This window comes from Aquila chrysaetos, chromosome 9 (assembly GCF_900496995.4).
Source record: "Aquila chrysaetos chrysaetos chromosome 9, bAquChr1.4, whole genome shotgun sequence".
Classification (NCBI taxonomy): Eukaryota; Metazoa; Chordata; class Aves; order Accipitriformes; family Accipitridae; genus Aquila; species Aquila chrysaetos.
The window spans coordinates 38821322-38844742 of NC_044012.1; the positions used below are offsets into that span (position 1 = coordinate 38821322).

At 43.1% G+C, this 23421-nt stretch overlaps 1 protein-coding gene and 1 long non-coding RNA gene across 2 annotated transcripts in view; one reads left to right on the forward strand and one right to left on the reverse strand.

Annotated features, from left to right (window-relative positions):
- The window catches only part of LOC115345850, a 188342-nt gene that overhangs the window by 54651 nt on the left and 110270 nt on the right, over positions 1 to 23421 (reverse strand). The window contains exons 4-5 of the long non-coding RNA XR_003924948.2: positions 12186 to 12268; positions 3797 to 3891 (exon numbers count right to left, since the gene is read on the reverse strand). This is a non-coding gene — a long non-coding RNA (uncharacterized LOC115345850). The remainder of the gene's footprint in view (positions 1 to 3796; positions 3892 to 12185; positions 12269 to 23421) is intronic.
- HIC2 (HIC ZBTB transcriptional repressor 2) overlaps positions 17688 to 23421 on the forward strand; it is a 41517-nt gene continuing 35783 nt past the window's right edge. Inside the window, exon 1 of the mRNA XM_030025333.2 lies at positions 17688 to 17782. The gene's annotated coding sequence lies outside the window, so the exon portion shown is untranslated. The remainder of the gene's footprint in view (positions 17783 to 23421) is intronic.

A 23421-nucleotide genomic window follows, 5' to 3' on the forward strand; every position in this document is an offset into this window, starting at 1 on the left:
TAAATTTGGGCAGGATCCTAGCTCTGGGTGGGACTCTGGAGCAGATACTATGCCACCCAAATTTCCGGATCAGAGAGACTTAAACATGCGTGCTGAAGGCTTAGGATTCAGCTAACAACTGCCTGTCAGGATACAATGAAATAAATAATCTCTGAAACAGTCAGCACCCAAGTCATACAAGGTATTAGTAATCCAAAAGTACGTCCCTGAATGGCAATGTGAAACAAACAGGACATCAACCACCACAGTTGTTCTGTGTGATCCCTGTGTGAAATTTAGCTAAGCAATTTGGCAGCTGTATGTAGTACTAACTGGAGCTTCAAGTGGTGGTCTGCTGTAGCCCTAAGCATAGTACATTTGGGTAACCTAGTTATCACCAGAGAAGTGACAGAGATAGAGTCAGCACTAGCCAACATCCTATTTTAATAGAAAGCTCTCAACTTCATGACTGCTTATCAAAACTTCCACCCTTGGCCAGCTATAATCTGTAGCCATCTAAAAACTGTTGAGAATCCAGCAGGGCCCCCTACTGTGCATTTAACTTATACTGTGAGTTTAACAGGATGGCCAAGAATAATATCATTAGTATGCTGAATGTGCAACTGCTGAAGAAGTGGGTTGTACATGCGAACAAAGCTTAGCAGGAAAACTGTAGATGGTACGTGCATGATGCAGAGCAGATAATAGCAGTTTATCCGGTTGTCTTATATCTACAACTCTAAATCCCACATACCATTAATTTTGGAAAAGGACTCCAAATGTAAGCAAATCGCTCTGACCCAGATATTAAACTGGTAAAGGAACTTGAATTCAGATGCAAGACAATATGGGCCCTTTTGCAAAACATGGTATTTAAATGTGGCTTGCTTAGAGAAGCTTCCAAGAACAATCAACCTTCAGCATGTGTCCCAGAAGACAGCAAAGACTTTATTCAACATCTTAGTGATCCTAAATGGCAGTCTTTGAGAAGGAAAACTATATCATTACTTTGTAAATTAAACCTGCAGCAGTTGAATTATACTGTAGTTTTACAGAGGTGTTTTATATACCACAGCCACATTGTAAACTAGATTTTGTTTGCTTGGAATTACACTAGTGATTTGTAGTCTGTCTCTGACAGATGTGTATGTGTCTCTCTCTAACCATCACATGCCCTAAGCAATTATGCAGAGTTAACAAAAACTAGAGAAGGCAACTGCTCTTATCTGTCTTGCCCCATGCCAAGTCTTTGCCTTCCAGTCTCTGCTGGGAAATAGTAGAAATTCCAGGCATTCTTTGGAAGGGAGAGAGTTAAGTTTAAAGAGAAGGGTATCTTGTCTTTCACCACTACTGGGGTGGAAAGATTTTAACTGTGCCTGCTCCCTAGAGGTGCTTCATTATGGGTGTGATGATATGGCCTTGGCATGTCCTTGTGGGATAGGTTGGACATTAAGGATCTGTATTGCCAAGGTTCTTCTGTCATATGGACAGATTCTGGCATCGTGATTCTTAGGACATCAGAAAAAAGCATTTACATGAGACTAAGAGATTTCGTAGTTGGTGTTATGTAGATTGGTCTATAGCAAAGTCTTTTTATAAAAGCATCGTTTGGCTTAGTGACTGCAGACCCCTAAGGCTCTCACTGGGTGCTGTACAAGCACAGGCTCTTCCCGGAAGAATGTCACAGTCTAAACGGACAGTATAGGCAAAAGGTGAGAAAGGAAGCGGAGACACAAAGAGATGCATTAGTCAGCCGAGGTGGTGTGACAGATGGAGAGAACTAGGAGGAGAACCTAAATTCCTTCAGTTCCAGTTTACTTCGCTACCAGAACAGACTACTATTATTATAGCACACTTTTTTGCATCCTTACTCTTCCAACTAAATTAACTTTCCTTGCCTCAAGGACTGACACAGTCCCTGTACAGTCTTCTGGTGTATTTTAGCTATTCCAGAGAACTGGAACAACAAGCACGCAAACAAGTTACTGCACACTGACTGATCATTGCTTACGCTCTGCGTGTGAGGCTTTAGCTCATGGCAGTGAAAGGTAACCAGATAAAACAGCTTTGTGCCCAGGACAAAGCCAGCCACACAAGTAGAAGTTGCTTCTGGATTTGCACAGCTACATCTCAGTCTTGCTAGTTCTGGAGATGCCCAGCTTTTGTTTCAGTCTCTGGGTTCCTGGTGCTGTGCACAAATGGGTGTGAGGCTAGGCAGCGCTAATGCCACATCAGTCTGCCCTAGCTCCATTTTGGGCATGCATGTGCATCCTACCCGGACTGTGAGCTGTAGCCAGCTCTCCCATTAAGCCATGATGGTGTAAGTTGTTCTTGACTGTGTAACTTCAAAAGAGCAACATCTAAGTCCTACCAAACTAAGTCTGACCTCTGGCCACCTACTCTCAGAACATAGAATGGACCCTGTTTTTTATGAGCCTCCTTGAGACAAAGTGGCGGTAAGAGGAAACAAATGCAACTTCCTGCTGCCCTGTCCTCTGCCCTGGCTCCATAGGATGGTTTTATCAGAAAGCTCCTGTTGTTGCCCATTCTAATCTTGCTAGTGTTTTAAATTCCTTGCCAGCCTCCTGCCTTGCTAAGAGTTCGAGGGATTGCATTTCTGTAGTGCTTGGACTCGGAAAGCTACGAGATGGAAACAAATATTCCTGCTCCAGAAGATGGTAAACAGGACCAAACAGTTACTTACTCTTTGTGTGTTGCCTTGGTAAATTTAAAGACTTCCGTGTATTAAATGATGCAATAGCAAATTCCTTACAAAAAATAAAATGCCTGTAATCAGATAATGGTTGCTCTGGTGCGAGCGGTAACATGGCATTGAATATCTCTTGGTTTGACTTCCACAGTTCAGGGGTGAGGGGAACTGGAATGGTGTTTACTGAGCCAATAAACTTCTCACTAAACATAATTCATGGGCTCTAGCTGGCTAATAACCAGGACCTCAATGCTCTAACAGTTGGCCCCATACATTTTAAAACAAAGCTTTATTTGAAGTGAAAACTTTAAGAAAAATAAACTTTAGGATTTAGTGGCCTCTAATATTATCCACCTCCACAGGCCATGAGAGATCTCATAACTAGAGAGTGCATTTTTAAATATTTCTATTGCAGGCTCTTTGACCAATGCTAAAAGACTGCTTGCTCCAGAGATTGCCTCAGCATCACTTTTTGTTTGTTGTTTTCAAACTTCCAGGAATCCATACACTTCTTTTAAAATAGCACTGTGTGGGGATTTTTTTTTCCCAGTTTATGTTTAAAAGGAGTTTCTGCTGACCATTTGAGTGCTCTAGGCAGTCAGCATTTCTTCAGTTATAAGAATAAGGTGAAGAGCTAAAACAAGGCTTACTCTCTTTAAGATGGCATTTTAAAAATTATTTCCATAACCTTTCCTACAGTCCTAGTTTTTCTCTGGAGAGAAGAGATCTTCATCTGAACAGGTTTATTTAAACACATGCTAGACTATGTAGCAGGATTTCCCTTCCTCTCCTCATGAATGAAGACCTGTGCTTCTGCAAATTCACTCAAGGAGCGCTCCTCCTCGGAGCACTACGGAACTTAAGATTTGGATTGGTTTCAGATCTCCATCATTTCCCTGTGTGTAGAAGAGTATTCTTGTGTTCCATGTTTGTTTAGTTTCTCATGAATGAAATTTAAATTCTTAAAGAATCCCTAGCAATTCTCAGAGGGGCGTGTGTGAGTGGTGGTTCTGCTCTCCGGTGCACGTGTAATTTGTACTGGGAGCAAAGTAGTTCATTTTTAAGGACTGGGAATCAGTTAATTTAGACTTCTGCTAATGGTTTTACCTTCTCTGGGAGACCTTGCCACTTTGTGCTTCAGCTTCTTCCTTGGACGGATGAAGAAACAACGCCTGCCTGCCTCCTGTCAGATGCTTTGAAGTCTGTAGATGAAAGATACCATATGAATGCAAAGTACTTGCCAGTTAATGTCAGCAAGTCATTTTGCTTGTACCTTGATGGAAAAAGCTTTATTGTAGGCTTACAATGAATGGATCTGCATATGCACCAGTAGTTCTTTCCCTTTTACTTAAATCTTTTGGAGAATTATATTGACTATCTCTCAGAAAGATAGAGGGAGGTTAAATAACAAGCAATAAAAGATTATCAGAGGAAATTTCTTGTCATGCGATACCTTAAAGATAATACTTAATAATATTTTGAAAAGGAAAGAAAATGACAACTATGCACCCAGTCACAAGGAGTTCCTGCTAAATACTATCTCATTCTCTGTCTTTCAGGGATTATTTTCTGATGCAGAGCTAAGCCTAGTTCCATCAATGCATAGAGAAGTTCTATTATTATACACTGATTTGATAAGATAATATAATTAGTGTCTTGGTCCATTGATGCAGACCTCTAGTGTCCAAAAACAACATTACGTTATTAAATCAATTCTCATATTTGTTACAGTAATAAGTTAAAATAGCATTATTTAGATACCGCTTGTCCAAACTTAGATAAGACATTCAACTATGTCTTTGTTTGCTTACCCACATTCTTTTTCTGCTTTTAAAAAACAGCACAAATTCACTAGGTAGGTGTAGGCTTTGGATTTCCTGGCTTTTATTGTTTGGTGTGGCAAGGTCTTCCCTGTCAGTTATTTGTGTCTTGTCTGTGTGGCTCTGCCTCCCTTGCAGCAGATGGGCAGTAAGGAAATGAGGGCTCCAGTGGATAAATGCAGCAGCAGCAGCAGCAGCTGCTTTCAAGAAGGGTATCCATGTAGCAGGTCACAAGTGAGATAGTGTCTGGGCAGCTAATCTGGACAGATATCTACCAGCAATTTCTACTGACACACAGCCTGGGAGACCTGGAATTGAAGGCTAAACTGGCACGGAGCCAAAGTCAACAGAGAGAAGAATTTTTAGGTAGAAAGGCAGGTCTAAGTTTCCTCAGATTACAGTTGTCTTGGAGAGCTTGGGAGCCTTCTGGCTCCAGAGAAGGAAGAAAGAGGCCTTGCCAAATGCCCATTTCAAGTATAAACGCTATTGCAAGACCTTAGTTCATAGGATGATACAGGTACTTACTATTCTGCTGGAAGTGGGTTGACTTACTCAAAGGTTGCAGAGAATTGGTATTGTAGGTAAATTTTGATGTGTTTTGCTTTTTTTTAGCTCTAGAGGCACAGATCCTATAGGACAATGACTGATTTAGCCTGATGCTGAGGGACCATTGTGTCTAGTGAGATTTTTTTTTTTTTTAAATATTGCATTTTGTATTAACTTGGGCTGCAGACCACAATTCTGCAGACCACAATTCTGCTCTGTCCCCTGATTTTGTAACACATTTACTTGCATGGGAACATCCTGCTTCTGCCATGCATAAGGACTTCCAGGGTGAGAGCCAAGCCCCGCTCAGCTTTGTTCCCAAATTCTGCAGTGGAACACAGAACTCTTTGAGAATGCAAAGGGCCAAGTTGTCCTGCTGTGTGCTCCTGGCGTGCTGCTGGCATGACTGTGCAGGGCCAGGTGGAGAGGGAAGGCTATTTAACGGGGTCGTGCTTTATTGGAACTTGCCATCTAACATTCCTCACTTTCCCCAGTGTGTTCTCCCCCTTCCAGGGTGGAATGCAGTAATTGCCATACCAGAAAGAAGCCATGATCTGTCTGTCTAGTCTGGCATCCTTTCTCCAAGAGAGGCAAACACCAGATGCTTGAGGGAAGGGTACAATAACTCCTAAAACAAACAACTATGGAATAACTTGCCCATAGAGGAAGTTAGTGGTTGGCTTATGCCCTAAGGTGAGAGAGTTTCTAGCCTTTATTTGAGTGTTCTGTGTATCTGGGTATTCTCTATCATGTACAACATACTTGCACTTAAGCCATTCTTGCTGACTCCCTGCCTCTTGAATTGGGGACCAAGGAACTCCTCGGGCCAGCTGCACTGCCACGCACTGTTTGAATGGTCTCCAGTCTTGAACTATTGGAGGGACAGGGATAGCAAGGTGTGATATTGCTCCATAGTATGTCGCTGATATCGTTGCCTGTAGAGCAGCAATCACTCTAGGCAGCTGTCATTCACATTTCCTGTTTATTTTGTTTGCTAGTTTTGATTGTCTGCTGGCTTTTCTTGATTGCCTGTTGTCAGCAGCTCAACCAAGGCCACCAGTGAGGGACCACTGAACCTCTATTGCGAGTCAAGATAAGAACTACTATCTAGTTCCCTCCCTCCTGGTGTTCTCTAGTGGCTAAATCTTTCATCACAAGCTGCACGTATGAACAGCGTGACCTGCCACATAGGAACATTGCTGGTAACTGGTATGAAATAGCCTCCAGCAACTGAAAGCAAGAGGGAGAGAGGCCTGGCTAGAAATGAGAAAGACCTCAAGCGATAACTTCATTCTCTGGTGCTGATGTAGAAGTCAATATTATGCAGGACCTGTGTTCACCTTGGGGACGAGGCAGGGGAGAGTGCTTTTTTAATTATGTATTGCTAATTCTTTCCCAACCAGCCAGCCTGGGATTTCCTTGCATTCTGAGGCAATGCTTTCATCTGTCTCCTGTTTAACAATCTTGACTTGCTTGAGAAGTTGGTTTTCCTTGTGGAAGATTGCACTGGAGAGCCAGAGTGTTGTTTACTTAATATCTATAATAAAAATTCTTTATCCTTTTTTTCCTTCCTCTCCTACTCAAAAAGGGGTGGCTTGGAATGTAGGACGTATTTTGTGGGGGAAGATCTTTCGGGTTCAGCCTATTTAGTAACCACAGTTATCAGACTGCTCTCACTTCAGGTAGTTGTCAGTCTCCCTGAAGGTGGACTTCTATAGTCTATGGTTCTGATGTGCTTCAAGCTCTCCCAGCAGTCCTAGGTAAACTGAAGCAGAGAGGCAAAGTCTCTTTTCCTAAATGGCAGCTAGAAATTTACCCTCACTTGCCATTTCTCCTCTGCAAAATGATTTTTGCTGAGCCCTTTTGATGAAAAAATGTTGTGTCCATGCAATTAGCTGAATTGTGGCGTTGTATGGCCCTTGATGAAGCTGTAAGAGGTCTGTACTGCTTAGGTAAGCTGGAAACATACCCAGTTGCTTACAAACAGCACAACAATCTCACTGCTAAAACTTGAGAACTATCCTCTCTGTTAGGTGGTCAGAGTAGTAGCTCATGGAAATGGTAGAGGCCAGATCTAGATCCAGGTCCATAAAGAGACTGTTGCACAGATGTAGCTGGGATCTTGTGTCTGTCTTTTCTGTATGTGAAGTAAGGCCATGTTTCTTACGTGCTGTTGACTTTTCTCATTTTTTATGATATCAATGTCCTTTTTCCTTCTGATATTTTCATTTTTAAACAACACATATGCTCTGGTAGATTGAAACAACGGCAAATGCAGAGCCAGAGGTAGGGGTTTTTTTAATGCGGCCTGAGATTTGTAGGCATGGATAATTAGAACAATTGATTTTATAATTTCAGTTAGTTTATTTTTAAGTGGGCGGGAAATGAACGTTCTTTAGCATGAAAGCAGGGAGACTTCCTATGCCACATTCAACTCTAGCATAGCATGTAACTTCATCCTTTGTTCAACCCACTAATCCCTGCACGGGCATTCTTAGAATTAAAATGCTCTTAATTCAGTAAAATGAGATAAACCAAATTAAAGTTTCTTTTAATACTGAATGAGGGTGTCTGTACAGAGATATAATATAATATGGTTTAGCTAATTCACTTTAAGTTCACAACTTTAGTTAATCTGAATTAAGTTTCCCAAGTCCTGTGTGTGTGAAGACCTTTCTATTTAGAAAAAGCTGCTCCTGTGGAAAGAGCAATGGACTCAGCCCTGTCCTGAGGCATTCTTGTGTGCAGCTAGCTTTTTCAGAGAGAGAGTTTCTGGGCATTAGCAAATTGTCTACCACATCCTTTTCTCCTCTCAGAACGCCTCTGTGCCACCTCCTAATATTGAGGTTTCTGAACCATTACTCTGAGTAACTTGCTCTGCTTTTATTTGCTGCGCAGCTGAGGAAACAATATTTCAGCAGCTTGCGTCACTTCAGAACAGGGAAAGTTAAACTCATCCTAAAACCAGCCATGAGCATACCCTTTGATTTGAAAGGCCTGTCCAGTGAACGTTCACTGCCCAGGCCAGATACAGAGCAGGAAGCAGAATCTGGGATCTCCCTACAATAGCAAAGGTTTGTGCAGTAAAACCTGACTTGTGTTGCATTTAGATGGGAAAGCCAAACCATTAGCACAACTATCTTTTAGGATCGGAACTTGAGCTCAGAGACTTGCTCCTGGAAATATGGGCTTTTCTGCTTGGAAATGATCTTGTGGTCATGTTACACTTTTCTTATGAAAGGAGAAACTGGTCACATGGTCAAGTATACCCATTTAGGACCTTGACTGCAAGTTTCACCCAGTTCTGTTCATTGGACTGTTCTAATGGGAAATTATTCATAGAATCATTGTATTGTCTCATGGGCTGCCGTTTTTGCCAAAAGATCAGCTGGGGGGGGATCAGTTGGCTTCCTCTAAAATTTTTCAGTTGGAATTTCCAGTACCTTGATCATGGATGTTATGAATAATGGGTAGGAGATAAGAGAGCAAAAACTATTTTCTTTCGCTCCCACTCTGAGTTGGAGTACAGAGGCAGGTAGACACAGGGGAGGTGGTTTTCTAAGGGTCAGTTGATGAATTCATGTTCCTTCCACCTGGCAAAGTCATGCCTAACATGCTGAAGTCTCCAGAAGCCCTGAAAGCATCATGCACTGTGCGTGTGTACTATAAATAAACTTTTAAAAACATAATTTAAAAACACCTCTGGCAAAGTACATGCTTAACTGAAACTCGCCTGGTGAAGGTTGACTCAGGGGTGTAGGAAGGAGATTGGGGAAGGAGCAAGTGGGAGGAAATAAATGGAACCTGCTGTCAGAAAAAAGCCACTTGTTTGTAATTTTCAGGCTGTCCAAGCTCTTGGCATGTCAGCTTTGGGAGATCCCTAGTGACTTTCTGGATATTTGCCCTTGGCATCCATGTGTGTGTGTGAACTCAGAATTCAGGTATTAACAATGCTGCATGAGCAGGTTTAGTCAACCTCCTAGAAAAGGATCAGATGTCTTGGAATTATGGTTGATTCTCCAGTTCTAGGAATCCAAATAGCTCCTGCTGACAGTCTCCAATCAATTAGACAGAATAATTTCAACAAGTCTTTTTAATGAATTTTCATGTGTCCAACCTGCAATTTAGATAGCTGCATCCCTTTATTTCAAATGGACAATACTTTTGATCAGCATAGAACCAGGGGCTGTTTGGGGAGATGGAACCCTGTTAGGGTAAATTCCCCTGTGTAGGTATATAATCTGCACTGCTGCTGTCTCAAAGCAGGGCTGGCTTACTTGCTTGTTTTTTAAAGATGTATGAAAATATGATGCATCTTCGAGCCAGAAAAAGAAGCCTCTTCAGATTGGCCACTAAAGGGTTAAATGCATTGCCCCGTTCTGAGGAAGCCTGTTCCAAGGAAGGCATTGACTGGAATAAGGTTTTGCTGCAGACACACACTGATGTGCTTGCAGCAAAGATTGCAGGCTTATCAGTAAAGATAAACATGCAAGGACTTCCAAAACAGTGTGTCCCTGCCACTTGTTTGGGATACTTTTTCAGAGACCAAGAGAAAATACAAGATCTTCTCCAAGATAGATGCTACTTTGAAGAGGGCAGCCAGCAGACTTTGTAGAAACAGAGGCCATGTATTACTATGTGGTTTGGAACAGGTACAGGAGATATTAGTTTACCTGATTCAAAATAGTACTTGAGACCTTGCAGTATCATGTGGGGTTGGCTCCTTCCACTCAATCATCAGTCTTTTGCCGAGTGTCCAAACGCTGGACAATGCTGGGTTTTGTTGTCCTCACTTAGTTACTTGCCATAGGTAATTTCTGCATGTGGCTTTCTGCTGCGAAGCAATCTCCAGGCTTTACTACCCATTTGCTTGCCATTTCCCACAAATACTTTGAATGTTATTTTATTTTAATCCTGGTCCTGAGAGGAGGGGAATTGAGATAATGTTTCTTTAAAAGAATGGAATAAAAATGCACAGGATCAGCTACAGAATTTCTGGGCACAGAACAGACCTCTTGAGTTGCCTGCAAAAACAGTCACAATGGTAGTATTAGGTATAATTATGGTGTAGCCTTGTAAATAATAGATTTTTCTTTATTTTCCTCTCTTCCTGCTTCTATCACCAAACACTGCAAAGCAGGAGATGCAGAAATCAAGCACCTGGCTTCTTGAGGTCAAATGCCAAAAGTCTGCATTGAAAAATGCAGAAATTATTCCAGATGGGTGAGGACTGGCACTTTCTTTCTGTCCAGGAAAGTCTGTGCCATTCTGAAATCTCAGCCTGGGTCCCTCTGTTTTGCCACCGAGTCTGATTGACACCTACATGTGTGTGGCCCTTTTACACAGGGGTGGACTTAAGTTTGAAAATCCGGACATTTTTGGACTGTGACAACAGTTGGTATGGTGTTTCAATCTGTATTTTAGTTTTTAGAAATTACATATATTATTTAAAAAGGGAGTGTAGCAACTTATTGCAAAAATCAGAGGAGAACAGTTTATAAAAACGATTTAAAAGTTTCTCTCAGTGGAATGAGTCTTTGAATGTGGAAAGAGGGACTTGTACAATTTCAAAAAAATCTCTTAAACTTGCAATGAGATAGATAAAGCTAGCTCTGAGAATGTGAAAATGTGGGCTCCATGTGCTAAAGCTATTTGAAAAGAGGTGTGAGTGAAGGGGCTGAGGTTGGTGTGAACGTCAGACTTCCTGCCTTCTGCACTTTCTGTGTCGCAGCTGTAGCACGTTCATAGTGTGGCACTTCTTTTAAAAGGGACTCTGAACTAACCCAGCCTTTCAGGAAAAGACTAGCTGCAGCCAGAAATTCTGGCCCATCGCAGGATGACAAGAGGAAGAGCTTTGTTACCAGCTTGTGTTTGATCTTAGCTGCTTTTTTTTCCTGCTCTCAGTAGCATGCTAATGATACCTGTGGGAGGTGAAAAATGGGTGAATTCCTGCTAGGGTGCGGACAAGTTCGCAGTTTAGTTCTTGTCCTCTTCTTCCCCTCTGGTAAACATTTTGGGGGCTGTCCCAGATACATAAAAAGGAACTTTTTCATAGAATAATTTTCTGTGTTACATCTGCTGAGGACTCTGAATCAGAAAGGCAGTAAGCAGTTGACTCAGTTTGTTTTGTCTCCTCTCCCCCTTTTCTTATGTTTAAAATTATGAGTATTTATGGGAAATGACTGGCTTGAAAGTCTAGGACAAGTCTGAGCTGCCCATAAGCCATTCCTTTGCTACAGTTCAGTTTTGCCTTGTTTATTTTAAAGCTGAAATACCAAGTGCATCCTGAATTCCCATTCTGTTTCAAGTGACAGAGTTGCCAGTTTCACATTTCTTACATGTGATTCTCTACATATTACCCCACTCTTGGTATCGCAGAATCCAGCAGGGTGGGTAAAGCTGCACCCTGGGTCAGAAGAACAGGGTGATGCTGAAACAGAAGGGTGCCAAACATGGAGGCAAATATGCCCCAGTTTCTGCTGCTGCCCAGGGAGAGGGTCTGCAAGTCTGCGATAAGGAATGGAAAGAGACCAAAAGGGATGGGTGGGCCCCCAAAGGCGGTGATCTGGATGCCAAAATATCTTGCTCCAGCTTTGCAAGGAGCAGCATGCAAGTGCTTCAGAGGGAGGGCTAGCTGTGGTTTGTGGTTTAGGGAGTTGACACAAATAGTCTCTGGACCCTTTTTTATGGGCCTGCGAAGCAGTGTTCTGCCTGGGGAACCGGAGCCTGTCCTCCTTGGTGTAATCCCTTCTTGCTTAGTAGGTTCGAGGCTGTGCGCAGAGCAAGCAGTCACGGCTGTCTGTCAGAAAGGCTCCTAGCTTAAGAAGTAGGGTTTAGCATCCTACATAGTTCATGCTGTTAGAGTTAGATTAGGATGGACATGTCTGTAATTAAACACTTGGGTTTGCGTTTCTGTTTTTAAGCTAGTTGTAAACCAGCAGTAAGTACTGTGGCAGGCAACCTGTGACAATGTTTCTGTGCCCAATAACTGTATGGACTAGGCTATTTTTTACTTCTTTCAGTAAGTGAACTGTGTAGCTTTTTTGTGGACAGAAAATCAGAACAGCGTGTTGACCTTCATTGCTGATCAACTTCAGTTGCACCCAGATGTAACTGAAAGCAGGTCTTACCTGGTTTTACTTTCTCTCAATACATGTAGCTGGTCACATGGAGGGGAAGTGACATACTTCAATAATATGTATAGCACAAATGCCTGGATGGAATAAGAAGAAACAAAGTGTGTTGGAGGGGAAAATGCACTGCAAATCTTTCAAATTCAGTAAGAAAACATTTCTGTAGTTCAAATATTTAATTCTGCATGAAAGGCTGATGCTGAACCTGATAAAAGTCATCCAGATGTAGAGAGATTGCTACCTAGTACTAAAATACCAGCATGCCTACTGACCTGGGCTGTGCTCCTCGTACCTGGCAAAGCACTGGTTACGCTAATCTCCCAGTCCCCTTCCAATTGAGAGTTCTTCTACAGGGATGACCAGAGGGAATCTTAGTGATGCTACAAAGAAGCCTGTTTGCTTAAGAGGGCATATGTACATCTTTTAACAATCTGGTTGTGTACCTCCTTTGTGGGAGGATCCCTGACCTTATACAGAGAGGGACACGTGCTAATTAACTTAATTCTGGGAACAGGAGGTGGTATGACCTTTTCCAAAGTGATTCTTTTGGGCTAGAGTTTACAGAGAGGTATTTGCTAGGACTGATGCCTGGGTTTGCTATAAAAACATTATTCATACGGAGGTGTAAAATTCCCTGGTGTGGCCGGGGGAAGAAATTAACCTCCCATCCCTCTGGTTTGGGTTCATGGTTCCTTGCTTAAAAATTGTTGGTACTTTGGCCAGATTTATGTTATTTAGTATCAAAACACAGTTACGTTTTCTGTCTTTTCTTTTAGCACTGAACACAGCAAGTAGATCCAAGTTATTAGACCACTCTTTTGGCCACCACTCACCGTATGTTGTGAACATCCCACCTTTTATTGGCACCCCAGGAGGAAATTAATTTCTGGGGCTTTTTTTTTTTTTTCTAGCTAGCAGGATGTTGTCTGTCCTGAGCATCTTGCAAATTTCTCCCTCTTTTGCCAAAGAAGTGGTAAGGACTCTTAATGCCATCTCTTTGCTGCACTCCCTCCGAGCAGCTCAGGGACACAATTACAACTACCCCAAAGTGTGCCTAGGCCGTGTGATTTTTTTTCTTGCTACCAGCACTAAGCAATCAGTCCCAGTTGCCCCACTGTAGACAAAACCGGAGGCAGCTACAGCACCGCCTTAGCAGCAACTGCAGAAAGCAGAGCTTATGGAGACATGCCTGAGGTGAGCAGGACAGAGGGCCATCGGTCCGACTCTGTTGAGGAAATGAAGTGCAGCCCCCACAAAGGAGGCAAGTTGCTGAAGACCCCCTGGCTGGCCACGTGCCTGGCTCACAAAGCATGTAGGAAGCCCTGGCTGCTGAGAAGTGGGCAGAAAGCCGGCCATGGGGTCTCACAGCTTGGGAGAGGTAAGAAGGCAGCTGATGAGACTGAATTTTCCTCAGGGAAAGAAAGATCTTTGGTCCCTGCTCCCTGTTGTCTTCTAATGTTTTTTAAAAAACCCCAACAAAGCAACGCTTCCTCATTCCCCACCACCACCCCCAACAACAAGAAAGCACAGATTTGCTGGACCCGAAGAGGAACAAATGTAAGCACCTCTTTGGAAAACACTCCTGAGGCCTGCGGCCATCCCGCATTCCTGAGGAGGCTGCAAGCCTCCTCCCCGGCGTGCCTGCCCAGCAGGGCAGCCAGCTCCGGGGCTCCGGAGGGCATGCTGCAACGCCGTCCCTCTCACCGCACCAACATACCCACTCAGAGCTCGATTAGGGGCTCGGACCTCTCTCAAGCCTGTCCGTAGCCATGTGTTGTGCTGCTCGTGCTCGGGAGATGACTGCTCGGGAGAACAGAAGCAGCATCTTTACTATGCGGTGTTTTCTGCCATATTCATTCAAAGGACAGCTCCATGTCTAAAGTGTTGCCAGACAGATCTATGAACATCGCGAAGCAGACAGCTGCCACGTCCTCATCCTACGTCTTGTCATGGCATTGCCAGTAGAGCAGGAAGTTTTTCAGTAGTGTAACTAGGTAAGGGGTATTTATTTAGATGAAAATGAAGGTAAAATCCCTATTTCCCAGTTGGTTTGACCCCTATTTACAAAGATCTAGTAACACATGTATGTAGAAGAAATATCTACATGAGTGAAAATGTGCCCTGCTAATATTAAAAGGTACACTGTGGAATTTTGCCTAAGGATAAAATGTAATTTTAATTGAAAGCTGCTGTAACTTGATAGGGAATATCCTCAACAGTCTTGAGGATCTACTTTAAAATATAGTTAAACACAGAGCCAACTCCCACCACTCTGTCTCTTAGAGCTACATGTCCTCTTTGATCCATCCATGGTGCTTACGATTCCTAAGAGACACGCATATTGCAGTAGTCAGAGCTCATTAATATTTATATGATACCTTCCATCTGAAGATGTGTGCTTTGCAATTATTAATTAAAACAATTTCACAAACCCCTAAAATTTAGCTCCATTTCATAGCTTACAAAACTGAGAGCCAGAAAGTTTGTGTGTCCTTGCGTGAGACAGAATGGGATTAGGAACGTGGAAGCTTGCCTGCTTGGACTCCTATTGTGCCATATTTCTTTACCTTGCCTTCACTAATAACTTCTAAAAAGGCAGCACAGGTTTCCTTTGGCAATAAGATGCACTATGGGCCTGTACTACCTAGGCAATACCGAGAAGGTGAGTGAAGGGAACCTGCTCTTTCCTTGTGGTTCTTCACACAGTGTTTGCTTGCTTTTTAGAAAGCCTCTTTAAAAATACAACCTGGAAACAGCTTGTCAGCCCTGCAGAAAAGACCCTGAACGCATCTGTACTTGAACATGTTAAGCCCTTCCCCAGCACATGGTATTTTAGTTCCCATGTAAGAGTAGACAGAAGGGATGGTGGGTTATAATCCATGCCAGACGTGGGCTCTCCCCTCTCAGTCCTTCCTGGTGCATATGGAATGAAGGAGCTTGGCTCGGTGTGAGACTGATAACGGGAGGGAGGTCTTGCCATGCGATTAGACCAGCTCACTGTAAACACCTAAGTTGCACAAGTGGCTCAAACTTTGATCTTTTTGTTGTGGAAAAGAAATCTGAGACTGTGAAACCTGCCCTCAGTCACAAACAAGGAGGTGGACATTACTCAAACCCAACTGTGGAAATGTAAATACAGTTAAATGTGATCAAAATGGAAAAAGCACTTCTTTTTCCCCCATCCCTTGCTCCCTGGCGTACAGGGTCTGCTTTTACCAGGGGCTCCTATTCTGACTTGCCTAGCTCTGTTCGTGAGTGCAGGCCCCAGTCCCACACCTGAAACGCCCAAATCCAAATGCTCCCAAGTGCTGTCTGGGATAAGGTTTAAGCCACAGGTGCAATTAAGCTTTTAAGTGGTAAGCCTATTTGGTTAGGGGCACACCTAGAGCCTGCAACAAGCTGAGAGAAAAATGATCAGTCTTTCAAACTGACAGGAGGTTCCTGAAATACTGCTGGAAGGGTTAAGAAGAAGCTGCAACATTCGTAATTCTCCTGGTATTTATTGTAACAACTCTCTGAACAAGTTCTCTGTGGGTGCATCTGGCTGCCCTAGTGAGGTGGGACTTGATTTTAATTACAAATCTGGTAATGGATTATCAAAATGGTGGTGTTGCTAAGGCCCTGGGCACACTTTTCTTAGCCCTCTCTTCTTTTTCCCCACCCCCTCCTTCCCAAATCTGCAAAAAAAAAATCTCCAAAAAATGCAGCAAAAGGAGAAGTTTCACAAGAGTGTAGGCTGTTAGCCTGTGGTCTCTTTCCCTATTGGCGTTTGGAGCTTTGATTAGATTTTTAGAGGAAAAATGTCATAGCAGTTTGTCCAGTAAAATGCTGGTGAATATTTTAAGATGCAAATGTTCATAGGCATTCAATGAGCCTATGAAAAATGCTGGATGTGAGACTTCAGCAATTCCTCGAAATTCTGATTTCTTTGCACTGTGTCATAGCTTTGTTGTTATAATCATTAGGACAACATCAGAGACCTTTGTTTTGCATAGGCTTGAGTTCTTGGGCAAGGATTTTAAAGTGGAACATTAAGACGTGTTAGTGAACATGTTCTAATTAGTCTCTCACCTTGGCTACCACATGCTCAAAGGCTGTGAGCCTTACCTACACTATGCCTCTCAAACGCCTTCAACAATATAGCATTTTATCCTAGTCTAGACAAAGTCTTAAGGGTTACGTTGTCAACTAATCAGTCCTTTTAGTGGGAAAACTGCTTTCCTTCAGGATTGTTTCTCTGCCTGCTTTTTCCTCCTTGCTGTCTCTTTTCTCCTCCTTCCCTCTGCATACCTTCCCTGCAGCAACTCCTGTTCCATCTGCTGTAATGTAAGCATTAACTATTTAATTGCTGATTAGGAAAATCTCATCACGTGGGCTTTGGAACAATATTGGAGTGGGAATAGAGGAGTGGGAGGCAGAGGAAGGATATGTGTGAGTTCCCAGTTCTCTATCACAGGCTGTCCTGGGAGGTCATTAGTCATTGTTGATGCCATGAGGGTGTTTAACATCTCTTCAATCTAATGGGTAGAACGATTGAATGGGATTTGGATGTAACTGAGTCCTAGTCATCTTTTGCTGCTGGACTTGCTATTTGACCTTGAGCGAGCGAGGCCTGGCCTTTCATCCCTTAAGTGGAAAGAGGGCAAGTACTGTAGCTAAGTGCTTTGAGGTTCTTGAATGCAGAAGACATACTCATGCAAAAGACTAGTTGCTTTTCCTGTATAATAGAATACTGTGGGGTTTTGGAATTTTTTTCTTTATGTTTCTGCACCAAGTTGCACAGAGTGAGATGAGAAGCTGGAGGAGATCTGTAGTTCTCCAAGCAGTGAAAGCCCTTTCAGCTCTATGTTCCCAAGCTGCCATATGGGGGCTTTTACCCAACTGACTTATCTCCTTGTGTGATGCAAATTCAGCTGGTGGCCCCCTTCTCTCCCCCTGGCATCAGCTATTCTAAGCATTCTCGCATTATCAGCATTTCAGCTCCTCTTTGCACTTGCAGTACCTAGTTGCCACAGTCAGATGTAGCCTGTAGTATAATATTTGTGAAAATTCAGCAGACTCCTGGGGGACTGTGGGTGATGTGGGGAGAGAAGGTGTGCAGGTGGACTCTGCACCCCACATAGTCAGTCTCTGCTCTGAGGACTTTTCGTGGCTAGTCATAATTGCCAGTTTCTCACTTGGTTTTGCAGGACCCTGAAAGTTGAGTTGGAGATGGCAATTGGATCTTTTCCTTTCTGTCATGAAAGGACTGAAATATTTTGCTAATTGGGGAACTAATGAAATTGCCATTGTAAAAGACAAGAAAATGGCATTCTTAGCAATTAACAAGGGAAAGAATTTTAGTCAGACAGAAACTATCTTCTCATTTGTATGGGGAGTTTATTGTTAGCATATGTTTAATTTCCGTAAGCAATTAATATTTGGAAAGCTTAAAAATTATTTATATACATGTAAAAAACCCTTCTATTTTACTTCAGTCAGGGAGTACGCACTCACACAATGTCTCCTTAAAGACCCCACAAACACCAGAACTGGCATGCTTGATACTTTCGAAGAACAGATGGGTCTACGTGTAGGAGAGCACAGAGAAGAGAGTAAGTGTATATATGGGCAGGGAATGGAAATAAAGGAAAAAAATACCTTTCAGGAAAGGGACAAAAAAGCCAATATACTTCTCATGCTGCCTGCCTTCATCACAAGCAACCCCCACCTCCTCTCCCCCATCCCCACCTCAAAAAAAACCCCCAAACAATTCCATTTAGAAAACATCGTTGCAGATCACGTGGCAGCTGGCAAAGGCTGCTCGCCCTTCTGCCAAAGACAGCTTAGACTCCTGAAACAAAGCAAACTGGGTTGAAATTCTAGGCATTAAAAAACTAAAGCAGCTGCCTCCCTGACATCCTGGGTCGGACTCTGATTTCAGTTTCACTTCTGCTAGATCTTAGGTAATGTCATTGCTACGGTGTAACTGAAATGAGAACTGGGTCTGCTAATCTTGACATTGGGTCACCCATTGGTAATCCATTTGTTATCTCTGTTACATTTGTGGGAGCACACACACCCACTCCCTTTAGACTCCAGTAATTTATTTGGCCTATTTTATGTCTGATTGTCACTTGAAACTGTACCTCTTGCCTGTCAGCAGCTGTAGTTGTTTTGCTAAGTGACTATCTAAAGTGAGACTTCCTTGTGCAAATGTGTATTTTAGACACTGTCACCAGAAATCCAGTGGTTCTCCTCTCTCCCTACCCCTCCCGTCCCCTTCAGCTGTTTAGATTTCAGGACACATGGCTTAAATGAACGTATGCTTGGAGTTTGCAAAATGGCTTGGATGACAGGAGAAATCGGATCACACAATGAGAGTTCAGAACCCAGCCACCAATTGGTACAACAGGAGTCTGCAACTCCCTTACGCTCATTATTGTCTCGGCATAACATCTAGCAATGTGCGTTTCTCACGTCCCCCTCTGAAAAATGGTAACGCAATTGAAATGAGCAGGCGGAGGAATGTCACCACCTCCTTTTGAGTGGCTGGGCTGTCAGCCTCTGTTTTCTGTGGTACCCCCAAGGGCTGTGGGTATCGGGGTGGAGAAGGGCCTGCACACCTTATTGTGCCTTCTTGCTTACGCTGGAGAATCTCCAGCTTATCCTGCCAGTGCAGTGACTGCATGTGGAGGAGGGGGAGAGGTTGTGTTGCAACCTCTGAGAAAATTAGTTGTCTCTATTTTATCTTTTGCAGCTGCAGCACTTTTTTTTTTCCCCCTCATCACCCCCCCCCCCCCATGCGAGTGGTATGTCTGAACCATATCCTTCAAAACCAGTTTTCTAAGCAGATTAGATGGGTAGCAGAGACAGCTATGCAATCAGGCAAAAATGTGCACTCAAGCCTTCATTTCGTGCAGTGGCCAGAGCAGTAAGTGTCTACCACCTGGATTCTTTTTCCTTCATTCTCTCCTTTTCCTGTTATTCTGCAGTGCTGTGGTCTGTTGCTGTTGTAGACTGAAACAAAATGCTCATTCTAGTCCTTAATTATATCAAAAATAGGGAGGGGAAGGAAGTTGGGTTCCATGCTAATACTCATTAACATGAAACATAAAGCATGCTCCCTGGCTGGCATGCTTCACCATGCAAAGTGACATTTGCTCCCTGTGAGCGTGTTGAAGGGTAATCTGGGGATTATTCCCAGGTCCTCTAATACCAATCCTCCCCTGACTGGTCTGGAAAACGAGTGTCTAAGTTTACTGCTCCTCTGAATTCAGTATACTCTCCTGGACTGCCGCTGCATGTGAATTTGGTCTCTTGCTGCCCCATACCTTTCATTGCTCCCTATCAGTCTTGTTGCATGCTAGGAATCCGACAATAATGGTTTTCACCTGCTTTGAGATATCATGAGAACTCTTAAGCATTGGTATTGGTTTCATGCCTGGTCTCTTATAGGACAATGACCTGAATTTAGGATTAAGCTCTCCAGACAAGTTTGGAAACCTTATGGCTTGTTCAGTGTGGGTGGAAAATGGGGATAGGTTAGTGGGCTGAGTGGCAGACCTGAGGAAAAGAGAGTTGAGTAAGCTTTGGCTTTTTTACAAGAGAGGAAACAGAGCAAAGTGTCCCAGGAGCCATTTATTGCTCCTCTGGAGGAGAGGAAGGAGCCCAGAGCAAGGCGATCCAGAAATGCTTTTTACTGTGAGTTTGGAGAAACACAGGGGATGAAAAAAGGAGGGAGAGAACTCATGATAAAACTAGAAAAGAGAAGCTGGGGATTGGGGTTTGGGGGAAGAAGAGAGATGGAGAGAAAATAAACCCTTTATTTCCCATACAAGGCAAGGAGAAGGAAAGAAAAGAGAAACTAACCGAAGACTTTTGTGTGCTTTATGGAGTAAGAAAGAAGCTACTAGAAGCGCAGACAAACAAAATTATATTTGAAATATTGATAGAAAACTGTGCTTTAACATGTTGGCACAATACACATGATTATCTTCTGCTGATCCCTGAAAAGTAAAGAATTACTTTGAGAAGAGGAAAAAATTGCAAACAAAAGAAAGACTCAATCTTACTGGCATAAAGGGGGTGAAAAAGTGGGTGGGAAGCTGGTTGGATGTGTCAACCACAAAAGCGGTGAGATATGATCATAGAGAATTCAGGTTTTAAAACACAAGGAAATCATGCAGAGATATTTTTCACACTGACTCGTAAACAGTGTCTTCGGGTGTGCAGCATTGTCAAATTTACCCTTGTTACAGGGGCAACTTACAGTAAGTTCCCACCAAAGCCATATGCCATCTGTTTGAATTACTTAGCGGAAAGGTTTGTCTCCTTATTCCCCTTCTATTAGATGTGACAGATTAATGTCTTTGAGGGCAGATCACTGTTAGGCTAAATCTTTCTCTGGTTATGATTCCTTATAACTATAAAACAGTCACAAGGTTATGGGGTTTAAAAAGAGAGGTTTATTGCAGTTTCCAACACTGAAACTACAGGCTAAGTGTCTCTCCTTTTCCTTTTTTTCTAAAGTAAATCAAAACCATACATGCACTTGCACTCTACCTTCTCTCAGATATACAGACCTAGGGGTAAGAACACACATTACAAGAGAAGCATTATAGAGTCTACAGGAAAACTACTAAAACAGCTCTCTGTGAATACAAACTAATCCTCCCACTGAGTCCTCTCCTCTTGTTTTAAGAGCTGTTTGTTGAGCATGAGTTGGTGGCACCCCTAATGTTTGGGGCAGAACTCAGAGCCTTCAGCAACTCCACCAGCACTTGTTTCTACCCAGCTATCACAGAAGCCGTGTCCATGCCTCGGCTCGAAGCAGCAAGGGATCGACCATTCAGACATCTGTTGCAAAACCTCTAGTTCAATACTTGTCAGACTCTCTCTAAACTAGTTGTTATACTCGGTTGATGAACTCAATCCTACAGTCCTTGGGTCACAACAGGAGCTGTGTAGGAGGCAAAGGGCAGCTGATATTGCTATAATTAAGTTCCCTGCTGGAGAAATCTCTGTAAGAGTGAGCTTCGTTCACTGTATTATTTTTAAGAGTTTGTAAGAATGCTACTGTGGTCAGTAGGAGACTGATTTGAGTTTTTCTTTGGAGTGGCTTTTTCAGGGAAAAGTACAGTTTCTTTAAAATAGAAACATTTTTTTCTAGAAAAGCCCAATTCTAGATTCCTGATCACCTGTAAAATTAATAAACTAGCTTTTTACCAGAAATATTGCATTGACCTGTCTACACTACCTGAATGGGAATAGCTCTTTGCTTTGCTTTTCTTTAACTGGTCTGAAAGGCTTCACTCAGAATTGGCTCAAAACAGTGTTGGATTCCAGGTAGTCCTCAGCTGCTCAGAGAGCTGTTGTCTGATGTACCCATCCTCTTCTGCTGGACTCCAAGGGCCTCGGCCTTCCCATATGGCGTTACAGCTCTCCTGGAGACCGTGCTGTGCCACGAGACACCTCAGTGTGTGCTATGGGATCTGCCCCAGAAGTGAGACCAGGGTTATCAGGCCGCCACACTGCAGTGTCTGAGTCAATGCAGCATTGTGGGAATAAAAGCAGTTCAATAGTGTACTGACTCAGAACAAAATTTCTCGGGTCAGGTCACCAAACCAAAATGAACCAACTTCGGTTTCAGTAATGTAAAAATATTCCATTTCAAATGACACAGAGTGCACTGGTGTTCACAAATAGGTTTCTCTTTTTTTTTTTTTAAACTTGTGAACTTCCGTTTCACAAAGAGTCTCTAATTTCAGTTTTTCTCCCTGAATTGGGATGAAAGCGAATGTTGAAATACTGGAATTTCTTCCTTTCTGGCGAGGAGGCAGCTGATGAGTATGAGCAACCAGTTTCAGGGTTAGGACAGCTGACTCTGAAGACCTGCACACTGGAGGACAGCAGGTGATGGGGGGCAGATAGGTGATGGAGGGGAGGGCAACGCACAGGCAGAAGGAGGGAAGTAGGAGACGGGAATGAGAAGCAGCAATGAAGGTTAGAACAGAAGAATAAGGAGGAGAGAGCAGAAGTTTCCACGCGGCTCCCTGGGCCGTAGGAACTGCTACGTTTTTGTGCTGTGTTATGCTGTCGGCCATGCCTAGCTCAGCACCTTCTGCTTTGCTGACTGACCGGCAGACATGCAAGCTGGTGCTGCACTGAGAGCTCCTGTCAGAGCGAGCTTGAAGCATTTCATAGGGAGGGCAAGAGCTGGGTGAGGTGGAGCTGGAGGTTCACACCAGTGCACAACCAGGCTGTGCTGCGTGGTTTCACTTCTGCTCATTGAGCAGTTGAGTCTTTCCATGCTAATTGAATGGGGGGTGAATGCAGGACCAAAAGATGAGCGTTTCTCAGTTCTCATCCGGGCTCTGAGCAGGGCACTGCAGCCCTTGCAAGTTAGAGAATCTCTCTGCCACTAAGTCTTTTTCTGCAAAGTACAAAGAACGGGAATACCCTTTTCTGGTGTGACTGGGAAGGAGCACTAGTGACTGTTCCTAACGCACCGCAGAGTGTTTTTTATACTGATGCTTTTATTATTTAACAACTTTCTTAACTTTTTAAAAAAAATATACCAAACTGATACACTCCATCCATCAGCAATGCCCTCCAGGAATGAGTAGCTAATTAGAGAGCAGGACTTGTGAAAAGACAAACCTGGGTTATGCACAGAACAGGTTTCTCCAGTATTTATTGCCTACGTTACTGGCCAAGCTTCCTTGTAAGTAATAGTCAAATAATCGGCCTGGGTCCTTTTGTGAATGGTTTGAGTCTGTGTGGTCCTCCTTTGTTAGAGCAGCTCATGGTTTCTGAAAGCTTCTGCACCCCCTGTTCTGAACAGCAGAGCCTGGTGGCACCAGCTGCTTCTGCCTGGAACAAACATTTGCATGTGACATTAAAAAAAAAAAAAGCCAATTTCAAAATGTATTTGCGTTTCCTTATCCCCTCATTTTTCAGCCCTTCTTAAAACTCTGGAAATATTTAAAAGATTAATATATTTAGCTTTTACTACAAGCATCTTTTAAACAAGTAAAGCTTGAAGAGGAAAGAGAAATCTTTCCTTCAGAAATAAAACAGCAGCCAGTGTTTGGAAATATTTTAACAATAGACCATATGGGAGTCCCAAACTATTAAGCTTTATTATTCAGAAGGCGGAAAATGTGGTTTGATATTCAATTGATATACAGCATAAATGAGAGCCGCAAACTCGGCTCCCTTGAGCTGGGATTCAGATGTTCTCTTGAATATA